We start from the raw sequence: 17,555 nt of genomic DNA, 5'->3' as shown, positions 1-17,555 counted from the left end.
CCTGGGCGACAGAGCGAGACTCTGCCTCAAAAAAAAAAAAAAAAGAAGCTCAAAGAGCACATTTACATGAAAGATCTAGGATCTTAAATTCATGGAATAAAAATAATTAAATGAGGAAAACTGAAAGAAAAAAAAGAAAAAAAGAACAGTTCCCAGACTAGAAAACTGAGCATAAAAAAGGAAGTGAAGAAAAGGTAAAGAGAGAGCGAGCTCTGGGACGTGGTTCTCTGGTTACAGAGCACCACACATCTGCTGCAGTCACAAACGATTCAGTGAAATGCACACAGTGCTACAGGTATTTGGATACAGACGCACTTCCCCAAAGCGTTCCCAGTCTGCGCCAGCCCTCACCTCAGCGTGCCTCTCTGCACAGCCAGCTCCAGCAGGATGACCAGGGCCGAGTGCTGGTCCTGCAGGGGGACGCTTCTGGCCCTTTGGTGCCTGGCGTTCCGTGAACATCCCTGAAATGAAAGCAGAGGATGCAGGAACAAAGCGACCTCCAGACAGACAGCATGCTTACAATCACACTGCACGTTTCCTACACGCTCCCTCCCAAGGAAGGAATTATTTTTAATATTTAGAATCAAGTTTCTGAGACTTGCTACTCAAATTTATTCAGAGGTTTTAAAGTATATGATTAATTAGCTTACACAACTATATTTTAAGTATTCATTAATATACCATGTAATATACCATATTATATAATATATACCATGTAATATACCATATTACAGTAGATGACATACTCCAAGTGTGCGAAGCACAAAATAATTTATCTCATCATCCAAAACATGAGTAGACTATCTAGCTATCTTTTACAGTTTCAATGACGTGTAAGACTATAACAGTATCAACATTCACCTACAGAATCAGAGAACCAATTTCTAAAACCACCTGAGAATCTGGAGGCAAAATGTCTACACTACTTTCTATCTCTGATCAATAAAATATTTTTCACTTTTCTATGTTACTCAATGATAAGATCTTATGGCATCAATATTGCAGCTGAAGTTTTGAAATCAACTCCAAGCCTATGTTCAGGGCCTCCAGCGTTAGAACTCTGTGTGATGCCTTCTGTAGGCTCAGGGGCTAGTCAGCCGGGGACGATCCACCAAGCATAAAGGCCCCTGCACGCTGGAGAGGAAGGCACAGTGCTGACCTCTGGCAAGAAGAGTGAGGCGTGGCCTCAAGTTTCCTCTGCACCTGTCCTTCCTGTTGAATTTTAGATTTTCTTTACATTGAAAAACCTTAGCTTAAGAAAAAATGCCTAGCACCCACGACCAGAGTTCATGTTTTTCCTTACACACAAATGATTCCTATTCAAAATATTTTATACTGAAAAGACCAGCTACAGGACTAAACAATTTGATCTTGAGTAGTTGTTTTCTCCTACATTATCTATAAGACTTCAAACCAAGCGCCACTCTGCACTCAGAACGGCAGCTCCTAATCATCACAGAAGGCAGCACAATGTCAGCGCTCAACCCTCTGAATATTGATGGCCAAATCTCTAAGCATCCTCCCTCGTCCGTCTCATTTAGTATCACAGCTTCCTGGGTCTCGTCAGAGGATCATAAATCAAACTGCCTGGAAAGCTGAGAACCCAGACCCGGAATCACGCACCGAGAGCCTGCTGAAAACAGAGGCGAGAAACCAACCTAGTAGGCTTCTTGGCTCTAAGCGAGGTGGTAGAACCAGCCTCCAGCAGGCCAACTGTCTGCGTGCGAAGGCAGAAAGGAAAGAACTTCACCCGTCCGCAGTAGGACCGAACCTGGTGGCTCTCTCCACCACCTCCAGCCACACAGGGGCCGGTGCTCTCCTCGGCGAGGCCTCGGGAAGTGCTCGCCCGGTCCAGGGACTCCTGCAGCAGCTCACTGCAGGAGTCCACATCCTCGCCTGGACGCACACACACGCGTCAGAGGAGCCCAAACTCCCCCGCCCACTCCCAGCCCTCCGCTGCCAAAGACGCCACTGTCCCTTTCCAATCCCTCACTCAACAGGCCCAAATCCAGCGCAGCTGTTCCAGTCAATTCTGTGTTTCACGGCTGTCACATGAGCAACACAGTCACTTCTTGTTCTTCTAGAATTAAGTCTGAATCAGGTGTTCCATGGTAGTTGTTGCGGGAAGTCAGGGACCCCGAACAGAGGGACTGGAAGAAGCTGTAAGCAGAAGGGCAGTGGGGTTTTGTGGGACATTGGGACCACGGTGTGTTTCTTTGCGTCTGGGCAAATTGTGACAATTTCACGGACACTTATCACTTCCCCAATCAATACCCCTGTGTTTTCCTATGCCTGTCTTTACTTTAATCTCTTAATCCCATCATTTTCTTGTAAGCTGAGGAGGATGAATATTGCCTCAAGACACTGTGGTTGTGTCAACTGCACAAATTGTTTGTAGAGCATGTGTGTTTGAACAATATGAAATCTGGGCATCTTAGAAAAGAACAGGCTAACAGCGATGTTCAGGGAACAAGAGAGATAACTTTGAACTGGCTGCCGGTGAGCCGGACAGAACAGAGCTATATTTCTCCTCTTTCAAAAGCAAATAGGAGAAATATCGCTGAATTCTTTTTCTCAGCAAGGAACATCCCTGAGAAAGAGAATGCGCCCTGAAGGTAGGCCTATGAACGGCCCCTTTACAAGCGTGTGCCGTCTTTTATGGTCGAAGCCGAAGGGATGAAATAAGCCCCGGTCTCCTGTAGGGTTCCCAGGCTTATTAGGACGAGGAAATTCCCGCCTAATACATTTTGGTCAGACAGCTTGTCTGTTCTCAAACCCTGTTTCCTGATGTTATCAATGACAATGCGTGCCCAAAACTTCATTAGCAATTTTAATTTCACCCCATCTGGTGGTCCTATGATCTCGCCCTGCCTCCATTTGCTTTGTGATATTTTATTACAGTGTGAAGCCTGTGATCTCTGTGACCCACACCCTATTTGTGCACTCCCTCCCCTTTTGAAAATCGCTAATAAAAACTTGCTGGTTTTATGGCCCGGGGAACATCACGGATCCTGCCAACATGTGATGTCTCCCCCGGACACCCAGCTTTACATTTCTCTCTCGTGCTCTTTCCCTTGATTTCTCAACACAGCTGAGACACTTAGGAAATAGAAAAGAACCCGCGTTAAACATCAGGGGCGGGTTCTCCCCATAGGTAGTGGTCGGGGTGGGGGTGGGGGTGCATACACTCTCTTTTCTTTTCTTTAAAGCACAGACGTGAAAAGCCAAACAGCTTCTGCAGCTTCTCATCTCACAGGCAAGGAAACTGAGGCACAGACAGCACTTGGGATCAGCCGACGGGCACATGGTGGCTGAACCCAGCTCGAAACCCAGTCTGTTGATGTGTTAGGGAAGCAGAACCACGCGCCACACCAGGGACCGTACCTGATCGCGAGGCCCTGAGCAGGAAGGCGAAGGTGAAACACAGCGCCGCTCAGGATCCCACTCTGGCGAGACCCTCCATGCCTTTGCCCGCAGGCCGAGAACTGCAGACGACACACGGAACATACAAGCAGTCAGCAGCGGAGGGTGCAGACACCACATAAAATCAATACCATGAAAGGCTGTGGGGCAAAATCCGACCAATGGCTTTCCTCAAGTGACAGGATCACAAGTGGATTTTTAGTTTCATTGTTTAACAACTTTGATCAAATGTCTTTTGTAAAGGAAAAGTTTTCTCTTTAAGAATAAAAGAAATGGCTGGGTGCGGTGGCTCACGCCTGTAATCCCAGCACTTTGGGACGCTGAGGCGGGTGGATCACAAGGTCAGGAGATGGAGACCATCCTGGCTAAAATGGTGAAACCCCGTCTCCACTAAAAATACAAAAAAAAAAATTAGTTGGGCGAGGTGGCGGGCACCTGTAGTCCCAGCTACTTGGGAGGCTGAGGCAGGAGAATGTCATGAACCCGGGAGACGGAGTTTGCAGTAAGCCCAGATCATGCCACTGCACTCCAGCCTGGGCGACAGAGCCAGACTCCGTCTCAAAAAAAAAAAAAAAAAAGAATAAAAGAAATGTGCAAGGAATTTTAACTGTCCTGGGAAAATGCTCATGAAATGACCTCACAAGGGAAGGAAGCAGATGATAAACAGATAAATACATAAATGGAGGGAGAGTAAACCCCACATGGGAGACCAGGCTGGAGAGGAGCTGGAAGAAGAGCAGCAGAGCCGCACAGGGTAGCCTGGCTCACCCCAGCTCCGGCATCCTCCACTCGGGGTCTGCTCCTGGCCGCGGTGAAGCCCTGTGTGCCTGGCCTACCCCGTTGAGAGTCACCCTCTTCTGAGGGTAGTGCTCATCACCCTCCTGTGTCTTTTTAAGCTTTTCACTACTTGAGTATGTTAATTTCACAAGACACAGTTTCATTCCACATGTTGTAAAAGGTTATGCAAATGGTACACCATAAAAACCACCCTGTACAAGAAAGAAAAGGCTGGAATACAAAAATGCATAATCTCAACTCAATCATACACAGCCAGTAATTGTATTTTACACTTTATACCATATTTCTAATATACGTATATTACAGTATTGCTACTATAGACTATATTCTCCAAATTTACTAAAATTTGCTTTCATGATCAGGGGAAATTCTATAAAAACAGGTGATATGGAGTCCCAGACCAGCCTGGCCAACATGACGAAACCCTGTCTCCACTAAAAATATAAAACTTAGCCAGGTATGGTGGCAACACCCCTGTAATCCCAGCTACTCCAAGGCTGAGGCAGGAGAATCGCTTGAACCTGGGAGGGGGAGGTTGCAGTGAGCCAAGATAGCCCCACTGCCCTGGGCACCAGTGAGATCCCCATGTCAAAACAAACAAACAAAATCATCTCTGAATTACCAGAGCACCTAAAACAAGGTACATGCTCTGTAATTAGTTGTTATATTGTATTGTTTTATTTGTTCTTTTTATTGTTGTTTTTTATGGCTTTTCTTCCAATATTTTTGATCCACAGTTGGTTGAATCTGTGGATGTGAAACCCACAGATACAGAGAGCCAACTGTAATGTGATTTCAACTATATTTAAACTGAAGGAAATAAAAAAACAACCAAACACAACAATTAAAACATAAGAAAACAAGGAACAGGCTACAAGGATCGCTCCTTCCTCTGGGGAGCAAGACGCTCAGGGTTTTGCCCTGGTTTCTGCCTCCTGTACTTTCCATGTGCCCTCCAGGGACTCAAAGTCACTATCACAGTCAAATAAAGCCAGCACTCCTAACTACACAAAATACAGTTTCATCCGGCAACCTTGCAGTTTAACCTTCTGAGGACAAAGTCTGATAGACAGCTTCATTTTGGAAAAGTACAATTTTACATAAGCCTTAAACATTCTAGTGGCTGTTAGCAAATAGAGGAAATCTGTGATATATTAACAGGCATCAGCATATTAAAACTCATATGCCCAAAAGCATCTTTTTTTTTTTTTTCTCTTTTTGAGATGGGGTTTCATTCTTATTGCCCAGGCTGGAGTCTAATGGCGCAATCTCTACTCACCACAACCCCTGCCTCCTGGGTTCATGCCATTCTCCTGCCTCAGCCTCCTGAGTCGCTGGGATTACAGGCATGTGCCACCACGTCCCAGCTAATTTTTTAATTTTTAGTAGACACGAGATTTCTCCATGTTGGTCAGATGTCGAACTCCTGACCTCAGGTGATCTGTCCGCCTTGGCCTCCCAAAGTGCTGGGATTACAGGTGTGAGCCACCGTGCCTGGCCCAGAAGCATCTCTTGTAATAAAGAATAAGAAAATCACATTAGGAAGGAAAAACATGAACATCTAAACTTGTTGGGCACTAAACATTATAATCTGACTATCTCCTACCCAGCAACAAAACAAAATAAAAAGTATACAATGTTCAGAACTCATTCTCAAATTTATACTTAGGCTAGTCTAAAAGCTTTTGGCTGAAAGCACCCACAAGAAAAGGTCTTTAAAATAATGACACAGAGCCAGGCGCAGTGTCTCATGCCTGTAATCCCAGGACTCTGAGCGGCTGAAGCAGGCAGAAGATTGCTTGAGGCCAGGAGCAAGAACCCATCTCCACACACACACACACAAATTATTTTATGTAGCCAGGCATGGTGGCATGTGCCTGTCGTCCCAGCTACTCAGGTGGCTGAGGCAGGAGAATCACTAGAGCCCCGGAGTTCAAGGTTACAATGAGCTATGATTACACCACTGCACCCCAGCCTCGGTGACAGAGCAAGACGTTGTCTCTCCAAAAAAAAACCAGAAAAGAAAAGAAAAGAAATTTTAATTGAATAAAATAATACACAGATTACATAGTATGGTCTGTTACTACATGAGGAAATTGGCAAATCCAATCTCCAGATTATATGAAACATACGAAAAGGGAAAGCAAGAATAAATTTCCAAAGGTAAAGACAGACACTATATTGAAAACCTTAATTAAACTTTCTGGGCTCCAGAAACAGTCTGAATTTTATATTTCCGCAGACATCAGGATTCTTTCTTTTTTATTGTCACCCATTTTTGTCCACAGGGAGGCGGGAAATGCTGCCATTTCCTGCTTTGACATTCTCCTGAAAAGCGGTTCTCTTCGAGGAGCGAATGGCGGCTCCAGATCAGCAACCTGTGCTGGAGTCGGGGCTGAAAGGAGAAGTGGTGGCCCGGACTGGGCTGACCCAGGGCCTGCTGCTCTTTAACCAGCACAGAAGACACTCGCCAGTTCATTCACATCTAGAAAACAAGACAAGAAAACATCTTGTGGACAATGTGGCCAGTTTGTTGTAACGTTGAGAAAATGGATGATGACAGGTGGTACTGGAAGGCATGGTATGTGACAACAATGGTTTTACCCACTTTACACGTAGGAGCTCAGGCAACCCTCACAGCCAGCACGTCAAGCAGTGCTGTCCATCCATTTTATGGATGAAGAAACTGAGGCACCAAGTGGTTAAGCAACTTCTCGAGGTCACACAGAGGAGTACGGCATACGACAGAGACTCTGAGCCACCTTGGCATACTGCCTCTCTGGAGACATCATATAAAAGTTGTTGTGGTAGCATTAGCTCATGTCTGTAGTGAAGCACTTTGGGAGAGGCCAAAGCGAGTGGATGCTTCCAGGTCAGGAGTTCGAGACCAGCCTGGCCAACATAGCGAAACCCCTTCTCTACTGAAAAAACAGAAAAATTAGCCAGGTATGGTGGTGCGTGCCTGTAATTCCAGGTACTCGGGAGGCTGGTACGAGTGCTGGGTGGGAGGCTGGGTTATAGTGAGCCGAGATTGTCTTGTTGCACTCCAGCCTGGATGACAGAGTGAGACTCTGTCTCCCAAGGAAAAAAAGTTGCTAACACAGAATTTTGAAGTCAGTATCAGTCAATTAGTTATCAGCAGCACATCTCCTAAACAGAGAAAAACACTAGCCATCATTTTCATGTTGCAAAACCAAATTCAAAATAAAAACGATACCTTGATAAAATTACCCAGCATGCACGACTCATGAAACACATTTAGGGACATATTTTACAGGAAGATAAAGTAACCAGTTAGAATACACATTCTAACTAGTAAGTAATATTTCATTATATTATTCTCTCTACTTCTATGTATCTTTGAAAATTTCCATACTAAGAAGTATTTTTTAAGTAGCTAGGAGGTAATTACATGAGTGAAAGTAATTCAAAGGATTCTGACCTTTCAATTAAGCATGCGTCTACCTCAGAGTACAGATCATTATAGGTGAACTGTAAGTTACCTCCTGTCCCTATGCCTTTACAGCTCCCAGTGGCGGGGTGAGAGCTGAAGCTCTTCTGTGCTGCCTCTCTGCTTAGCACTGGCCTGGAGGCCAGCAGCCACAACCTCACCAGCCCTGGATCCTGGGCAGGTGTGGCAAACACCCTACTGGCTGCACTCCTTGGGTAGAAGACATCAGCTTTCCGGCAACCCATTACCTGGATATGCTCTCCACGGGATGGGAGGGGCCTTAGAAGGCATTAAAGGGACACATCTCACCACTCCCTGGAAAGGCACAGGATGGCGCACACTGTGCCCAACACCAGCAGTAGGATGTGAGACCTGGAGCTTTGCAGCTAAGAGCTAATAGTTATTGAAAACTACATGAAGAATACTGAATTGCACACTGGGCTCAAGATGGAGAAGCGAAAGAGCGGTGCCCCTGCCCTTCTCAGGACATCGCGAGCAGCCCTTCAGGCAGGAGGCTGGCCTTCAAGGGCTAAGCCCTTCCTGAAGACTCCTGCATTTCCGCTTTTAAATAGTATCCCTTCTGCTTGGCTGCGGGCCAAGAAGCAACCCCAAAGCTCCCAGGCGGCAGCTCCATGCCAACCCCCGTGCCCTTCTCCCTAACACCCTCCTGCTTATTCGTGTAATCCCAGAGCTGTCCAGTCCATCAGTCCATGCTCTGAAGCAGTGGGTGAGAAAATACACAACCCATGGACAGCAGTGGAGAGTCGGAACTCCCAACCCTGCCTCACAGTAACCAGGGGCCTCTAGGCAAATTGGGAAGCCTGGACTTCATCTCGAGCTGCCAGTGATGAGGTGAAGCACACCCTATCCCCGCCAGAGCAGGGTCACAGAAAGATCTAACTGCTCACACCTAAGTAAGACCTGGAGTCGCCTAACAGCATGTTCTATTGAGAAAGTCACTCATGATACCAAGAACCAGGAAGATCTGAAACCAAATTTTAAAAAACAATTATAGAAATACCACAACGAAAGATGTGGGAATAATATGGCAAATAATTTAAAGCAGCCTTGATAAAGAGGCTTCAACAAGCAATTACAAACACATGTGAAATAAATAAAAAAACAGCCTAAGACAAGAAAAGGAAGACAAGAAAACAACAACAACAACATCAAATAGAATGTGTAGAACTGCAAAATACAATAACCAAAATAAAAAGCTCAGTGAATGGACACGGCAGTAGAATGGAGGAGAAAAAGACAAAAGAATCAGTGGCCAGGAGGAGAAGATAAGCTACAATATGAATAACACAGAAGAAACACATGCACCCAAGGTGGGGCGCGGTGGCTCACAGCTGTAATCCCAGCACTTTGAGAGGCTGAGGCAGGCGGATCACAAGGTCAGGAGTTTGAGAAAAGCCTGGCTAACATGGTGAAATCCCATTTCTACTAAAAATACAAAAATTAGCTGGGCATGGTGGCGGGCACCTATAATCCCAGCTACTCGAGAGGCTGAGACAGGAGAATCGTTTGAACTTGGGAGGTGGAGGTTGCAGTGAGCCGAGATCGTGCCATTGCACTCCAGCCTGGACAATGGGGAAAGACTCCATCTTAAAAACAAAACAAAACAGTCTCGGGCATCTACGGGACTATATAACAACTCCGGTCACTGAACTCAGGAAGGAACAGGAGAAAGAAGGTGGGGTTGAAACTGTACCCTAAGAAGTGATGGCTTAAAAGTTCCCCAATTTGGCAAGAGACATGAATCTAGAGATCTAAGGTAAGCAAACCCTAAACAGGATGAACCCAAAGAAATCCAAACGAAGACATATCATACATAATCAAACTCCAAAAAACAAAAAGAAAAGAAAACATTTCAAAAGCCACTAAACAGAAACAGTACCTTAACTATCGTGGATGAACAAGTCAAATGACAGCGAATTTCTCATCAGATACCATGGAGGCCAGCTGACAGTATAAAATATTTTTCAAATGATGAAAAGAACCATTAACCCAGAATTCTTATATCCAGCAAAAATGTCCTTCGGGAATGCAAAGGAAAGCAAAACATTCTCAGAGGAAGTAAAACGGAATTAGTCACCAGAAGGCCCACACCAAAAGAAAGGCTCATGCAAGTTCTCTAAGCAGAATGGCAACCACAAAAGAAGAAAACCCTGGAACTTGCGGAAGGAGGAGCATGACAAGCACACCTACGCATAAACAGTACAGCAGACTCTTTCCTCATCCCTATTCCCATAACCACGCCTGAAAGCCCGAACTAAACATTACAACATTGTCATATGTGGTTGCAAATGTTAGCAAACAGTACATTTCAGGCAAGTATATTATGAACAGGAGAACATAACGGAACATCAAGGGAGGTAGTTTCTATATCCCTGAAACTGGTAAATGACAACACCAGGTACAATCTAATGAGTGTTCATACACACACAGGCGGAGTGTCCCTTATAAAACGGGCCGCTTCTGGAGCACAACCTAATTACCATGTTTATCAGATTTAGGAATATTTGCATATAAGTAATGAGATATGATAGACCCAAGCTCCAAATACATTCATTTATGTTTTATATATACCTTTATACACATGCACCATATATTCCGGTACTGCAGAAACCGTAGCAGGACGAGAGCTAATAGACAAACCTCTCCTACACCAAGTTGTCCAAGGAAGGGCTTTATTCAGCTGGGAGATCGCTGTTGCCTTAAAATCCAGGCCCTGAGTGCACAATTTCTTGTCCCTTTAAGGGGCTCAGCCAAACACTAAAGATTTCTACATGAAAGGGTCATGATTGATTTCAAGCAGAGTGGTATGTGACAAGGGCTGCATGCACCAGTGGTCAGAGTGAAACAGTAATAGGCCTGGAGTTTCACAGTGTTCTTACACAAGTCAGGAACATCGGCTTAAGTCAATGAGTTGATTTTTTTTGGGATGCTCTGATTTTTTTTTTTTTAATTCTATTATTATTATAATTCTAAGTTGTAGGCACATGTGCATAACGCAGGTCATTACATATGTATACGGTGCCATGTTGGTGTGCTGCACCCATCAACCGTCATTACATCAGGTATAACTCCCAATGTACCGCTCCCCTCCTCCCATGATAGGCCCCGGTGTGTGATACCCTTCCGAACCAAGTGATCTCATTGCTCAGTTCCCACCTATGAGTGAGAACATGCGGTGTTTGGTTCTTTCTGTTCTTTGGTGATAGTTTGCTGGGAGTCGATGGTTTCCAGTTGCATCCATGTCCCTACAAAGGACAATGTATCCTTTTTATGGCTGCATACTATGCTAATGAAAGGATTTTTAACGACTGGTTTAAGGGCCAGGCAGACCCAAGTTCTGGCCTGGATACTGGCTGCCTGCCTTGGCTCTTTACTTCATTACTTTTTCTAAAACAGGTACTGAGTATAAAACAATATAAACAACGAGAGGTCTCTTCCCCACAACAAAGTTCACTTAACTACCTATGAATGGAATCCTTCTGGGAGCGTCATGCTGAAGGTGCCAAAATACTTAATTTTGGGGCATTTCAGATTTTGCACTTTGGGTTTAGAGATGCTCAATCTGTATGTAATATATTACCTAGAAAAGCCACTAAAAAAACTCTACAAAAAGATATATTCTGAAACACTACTGATAAATCAAAATAGAATGCTAAAAATGTTCAAGTAAACCACAGAGAGCAATGAAGAACCAAACTGAAACAATGAAAAACAGAAGAAATAGAAAATACAAAACAAAATGGCAGTGTTAAGCCTCAATTTACCAATAATGACATTAAGTTAAATGCGAACAGTCTAAATACCGACACCAAAAAGACAAGACACCGAGAGTAGACTAGAGAACATCATCCAACCACTACGTTGTCCATAACAAAAGTGACTTCAAACAGCAAGCAAACTGAAAACAGTATGCATAGGAAAAGAAAAGATCATGCAAAATATTACTGAAAGGGATAAAGTAGAAGTAGAAGGCTACATTAATATCAAGTGCAAAGTAAACTTCAGAGCACAGATAATTACGAGGAGAGTCGGGCACAGTGGCTCACGCCTGTAATCCTAGCACTTTGGGAGGCCATGCTGGGTTGATCACCTGAGCTCAGGAGTTTGAGACCAGCCTGGCCAACGTGGCAAAACCCATCTTTACTAAAAATACAAAAATTAGCTGGGTGTGATGGTGGGTGCCTATAATCCCAGCTACTCAGGAGGCTGAGGCAGGAGAATCACTTGAACCCAATGGGGTTAGAGGTTGCAGTGAGCTGAGATTGCACCACTTCACTCCTGCCTGGTCAAAAGGAGCAAAACTCTGAAACTCCGTCTCAAAAAAAAAAAAGACAATTACCAGGAACAGACGGCAACGTTACAAAATGAGAACCTGGTCAATCCACCATTGTTTGTAATTCAAAACGGCATACACCAAACAAACAAAGAAACGAACAGCACTGAAAGGAGAAAAAGACATCTATACTTTTAGAGTTGGAGACCTCAAAATCTCTCTACAGCTGATAAAATTAGAAGACAGAAAAGCCATCAGGATATAGAACTCAACATCACCATCAATCAACTAGATCCAATCAAATTTCATAGAACTCTCCAGCCAATAACAGCAGAATATTTAATCTTTTCAAGGATCCACAAAACGAATACTAAGTCAGAACATATTCTGAGGCATAAAACAAACCTAACAAATTTTTTGAAATTAAAATCAATGCTACGTCCAACCCAAAACGTTCGTAGCTTCCAACCACACCAACAGAAATTAAGCCTTAATCCTCAGAAACTAAACTTAAAATAACCCATGAATCAAAGAGGAAGTCTTAAGGAAATTTTAAAATATATTCTGAACTGAGAGAAATGCGGCACTATACATCAAAATGTAATGGAAAGAGCTTAGTGGTGATGAGAGAGAGAAATTCATACAGCACTAAATAAATGGTACATTAGAAACTCTTGAAACAAATCAATAACAATATAAGCAAGTAACTAGACAACCCAAGAAAAAAATAGCAAAATAAGCCCAAAGTAACAGAAAGGAAGAAATAATTCAGGTAAGGCAGAAACAAAGGAAAACAGAAAAACACAACAGTAAAGCAAAAGCTGGTCTCGAAAAAGATCAATAAAACTGACACACCTCTCTACAAGACTGACCAAAAAAAAAAAAAAGAAAGAAAGAACAGACATAAATTACCAACATTAGTGATGACACAGGCTCTAAAGATATCAAAAAAGATAATTAGAAATTACTAGGAATAACTCTACACACACAAATTTGACAACTTGGGCAAAATGGACTTATTCCTCAAATAATACAAATTACCACAACTCACCAAATATAGATCATCATTTGGAAAAAGTCCTACCACTATCAAGAACTGAAATTCGTAATTCTAAGAATGCGGAAAAATAGAAATTACCAGACCCAAATGAATTCACTGGATAATAAATACCATCAAACATGAAAAAAGAATTAATTCAGACGCAAAACAATCTTTTCTGGAAACCGGAAGAGGAAACAACCTCCCAATTCCATTTTAAGAAGCTTTCATTATTAAAGATTATCATCGAACCCAAAGACAGTACAAACTACAGAACAGCCAGACTTTATATATATACACACAAAAATATTTCAGTGAATTGGCTGGGCACAGTGGTTTCATGCCTGTAATCCCAGCACTTGGAGGTCGAAGCCGGTAGATCACGGTATCGTGGAACCCAGCATCCCCGCTAACACGTGAACCTGGTTCCACCAAAATTACAGCAGCTGGGCATGGCCTGTAGTCCCAGCTACTGGGAGGCTGAGGCAGGAGAATGGTGTGCGGAACCCGAGCGAGCTTGGCAGTGAGCTGAGACTGGTCACTGCAGGTACCCAGCCCAAGGGCAACAGCAGACTCTGTTCAAAAAAAAAAATTTCTAGTGAATTATTAACAAGTAGAATTAAACAATATATAAAAGAATTACACATCATCACTAAGTAAGCCTTTCCAGGAATGCAAAGTTGGTTCAACAGTCAAAAATCAATAATGTAACCCACCCTACTAATTAGGCTAGTAAAGAACAAAAATCGCATGATTATATATCACCTGACTTAGAAAGCAAATGACAAAACTCAATACTCATGCATGATAAAAATCCTCAGAAAAATAGCAAATAAATGGTAACTTCATCACCTTGATAAACAAAGCATTTACAAACCTTAAGCTAAACCCACGCTTAACAATGTCAGAAAGGGTCCTCCTGAACTACTTGACACAGCAGAGAGAATCATTAAGAATGATGTAGATAGTCACTAAGAGTTTACTGTCCTAAGAGATTACAACACCGAATGGCCAGCAAGCCCTTTTCTTTAGACAAAAAGGAAAGCTGTCATCTGTCAACACTCCAGAAGGTTCACCGAAATGCACTCCCCTGAAATTCTGCTGAGGGCCTACATCGCTGGTAGGTAAGTTGAGGCTGCGTCCAGAGGTCTTCTTGGAAACACTGCAAAAAAAATGTGAGGGACTCATGGACGAATAGAGGCAGGAAAAGGTGGAGAGAGCTGTGATAAAGCACGTGGGATAATGCCAGCGGCACAGTCTTAGGTGGTGAATATGTGGGTGCACACTGTAAAACTCCTTCAACTTTTCTGTATATTTTTTTCATAATAAAATGTTGGAAAAAAATGAACCCGTGAAAAGGAAGTTAAACGTATTTTAAGGGAAAAGAAAACATGTTCTAAATCTTTATGGTTTAAATTAATGTGTCTTTTTTAGGGTTGAGATGGAAGAGCAAAAGAAAAAGGAATGAAAGTAATAGGAGCTATTATAAAAGATACAAATTCCACTTGCAGTTTGATTAAAGATGATGTGACTCAAGAATATGCTTTTAATCCAAGCTCCTTCAAGGCTGCCAGGTAGGTAGCCGGTTCTGCCAAAGCTCTGAACCTGTGAACAAGCAGAGCTTCCAAAGAAACCCTTCTTCAGCACAGTCACCCTGAGTCAATAAGCTGGGCTTTAATCTGAGCAAGAAAGGTATATTTTTGGTCTAGTTACCCGCCCATAACTGTAGGTACTTTGATGCCTAGGTGAGGGGAAAGAAGGAGAAAGGCAAAACAACAGATTTTTAAAATCACATCAAACAGTATGTGCCAGGCACTGACTTAGGAGCTTCAAGTATATTATTTCATGTCATCTGCACAGCAACTCTGAGTAAGGACTTTCACTTATTTTATACATATTATATAATTTTAATTATTTACATTATATTCCCTTTTTTTTTTTTTTTTAAGACAGTCTCGTTCTACTACCAGACTGGAGTGCAGAGGTGCAATTTCTGCTCACCGCAAGCTCCGCCTCCCAGGTTCACGCCATTCTCCTGCTTCAGCTTCCGGAGTAGCTGGGACTACAGACCCCTGCCACCACGCCCAGCTGATTTTTTTGGCTAATTTTTTTTGTATTTTTAGTAGAGACGGGATTTCACCCCGTTAGCGAGGATGGTCTCGATCTCCTGACCTCGTGATCCACCTGCCTTGGCCTCCCAAAGTGCTGGGATTACAGGCGTGAGCCACCGTGCCCGGCCACTTATTCCTATTTTATACATCACAGGCCCAAGGTGAGACGAAGTGATTTGTGTGGAGTCAGAGATAAAGCCAAAATTGATACCGTGACAGACTGAAAAGCTTCTCGCCCAGCAGATCTAGAAATGGTAAAGGGGTATCTCCAAACTGAAGGAAAATGATACCAGAAGGCAGCTGGGATAGAAACAAAACCTTATGGGCCCAAAATGGTAAACATGTAGGTGAACAGAAAATACTTTTGGCCAGTCGCGGTGGCTCTTTGGGAGGCCGAGGTGGGTGGACCATCTGAGGTCAGGAGTTCGAGACCAGCCCGACCAACGTGATGAAACCCTGTCTCTATGCAAAAAATACAAAACTGGACAGGCGTGGTGGCACATGCCTGTAATCCCAGCTGAGCCAGGAGAATCGCTTGAACCCAGGAGGCAGAAGTTGCAGTAAGCCAAGATCATGCCATTGCACTCCAGCCTGGAGCGTGAGCAACAAGAGCAAACCTCCATCTCCAAAAAAAGAGGCCGGGCGCGGTGGCTCACACCTACAATCCCAGCAGTTTGGGAGGTGGAGGCAGCTGGATCACCTAAGGTCAGGAGTTCAAGGCCAGCCTGACCAACGTGGTGAAACCCTGTCTCTACTAAAAATACAAAAACATTAGCTGGGCATGGTGGTGTGTGCCTGTAATCCCAGCTATGAGGGAGGCTGAGGCAGGAGAATCGCTTGAACCTGGGAGGTGGAGGTTACAGTGAGCTGAGATCGTGCCACTGCACTCTAGCCTGGGCAACAAGAGCAAAACTCTGTCTCAAAACAACCAGACTTTTTTTTCTCTTTTTGAATTTGAGGAGAAAAAATGTAATTGCCTATTTAAAGCAAAAACAAAAACAGCATATTGTGGGGTTTATACCATGTTTCACTTGGACATATGATACAGCAACACAACCAACCAAGAACAGGTCAGAAGCAGGAAGCTGTGCTCAGAGCACTGCCCCACGGCTCGGGCAGTGTAATACCATTTGAAAGTGGACAGTGGGCCGGGCACTGTGGCTCACGTCTGTGGTCCTGGCACTTTGGGTGGTTGAGGTGGGCGGATTGCGAGGTCAGGAGATCGAGAACATCCTGGCTGGCACGGTGGTGGAACCTTCGTCCCTACTAAAATACAAAACATTAGCAGGGTGTGGTGGTGGCGCCTGTAGTCCCAGCTACTCTTTCGAGTTTTCGAGGCAGGAGAATGGTATGAACTCTGGGACGCTGGAGCGCAGGAGTTGAGATGCCACTGCACCCGTGCCCACGCACAGAGAGGGACCCATCTCAAAAAAGAAAGTGGACAGTCACGCCAAAGATGCATACCGCCAGGTGGTGGTCATTAAAGGTCAGGAGATCGAGACCATCCCGGCCAACACGGTGAAGCCCATCTCACCAAACATACGCAACCAGTCACGGCGGCGTACAACCCGCAACCCGCAGCCAAATGTCGAGCAAGCATAACTCGGCATGAACCAAGGAGGTGGAGCTTGCAGTGAGCCAAGATTGCACCAATCGCGACTCCAGTCTACATGACAAAGCAGACTCGCCTCCAAAACAACAACAACAACAATAACAAAAGGCCTACGCATTATTGATCCATATCTCCACTCCTAGGTATAGACACAAAGAATTAGTAAAAGCAGAGACTCAGGAAGACTTTGTAAACCAATGTTCATAGCAAGGTACATTACTCACAACAGTCAAGAGATGAAAGCAACCTGAGTGGCCAATTGCATACAGTGGGATAAATGTGGCTTACATATATAAAGGACTACTATTGGAGCCTCCTTAAAGTGAAGAAAATTTTTTTTGACACATGCAGATGAACCCCAAAGACCTTAAGAAGTTCAAGAACCCAGTCACAACAGGACAAACAGTGGATGATTCCCCCACAGGAGACACAATCTTGAGTAATCAAATTTGAGATTAAAAGTAGAACTACATGGTTGGGGGCAAGGAGTTAGTGTTTCATGCACACAGAGCTCAGTCTGGAGAGAAAATGCAAAAGTCTCTAGAGACATGGTGCTGGCCAAAATGCAACACGCGAATATACCCTCACACATGCCGGGCTAAGAACCAAAACATAAAAAAAATGTTTAAAACGGTAAGTCGGTGATGTATATTCTACCACAACATTTAATTTTTAAATTACATTTTAAAATTGCCACCAGGTCGGGCGAGTGGCTCACGCCTGCACCCTTACTTTGGGAGGCCTAGGCAGGCAGATCACGTGAGGGTTTGTGGGAAATTGAGACCATCCTGGCTAACACGGGTAAAACCCCGGCCTCACGGGGTGTA

General features: G+C 44.0%; 1 protein-coding gene across 2 annotated transcripts in view; it reads right to left on the bottom strand.

Moving 5' to 3' along the window:
* Nucleotides 1-17,555, bottom strand: part of LOC100998183 (E3 ubiquitin-protein ligase HERC2-like) — a 60,382-nt gene that overhangs the window by 7,007 nt on the left and 35,820 nt on the right. For both annotated transcript variants that reach the window (XM_031668912.1, XM_031668913.1), the window contains one exon: nt 352-461. The gene's annotated coding sequence lies outside the window, so the exon portion shown is untranslated. The remainder of the gene's footprint in view (nt 1-351; nt 462-17,555) is intronic.

The sequence above is a fragment of the Papio anubis genome, chromosome 7 (assembly GCF_008728515.1).
Source record: "Papio anubis isolate 15944 chromosome 7, Panubis1.0, whole genome shotgun sequence".
NCBI lineage: Eukaryota > Metazoa > Chordata > Mammalia > Primates > Cercopithecidae > Papio > Papio anubis.
This window is presented reverse-complemented; position numbering and strand designations above follow the sequence as displayed.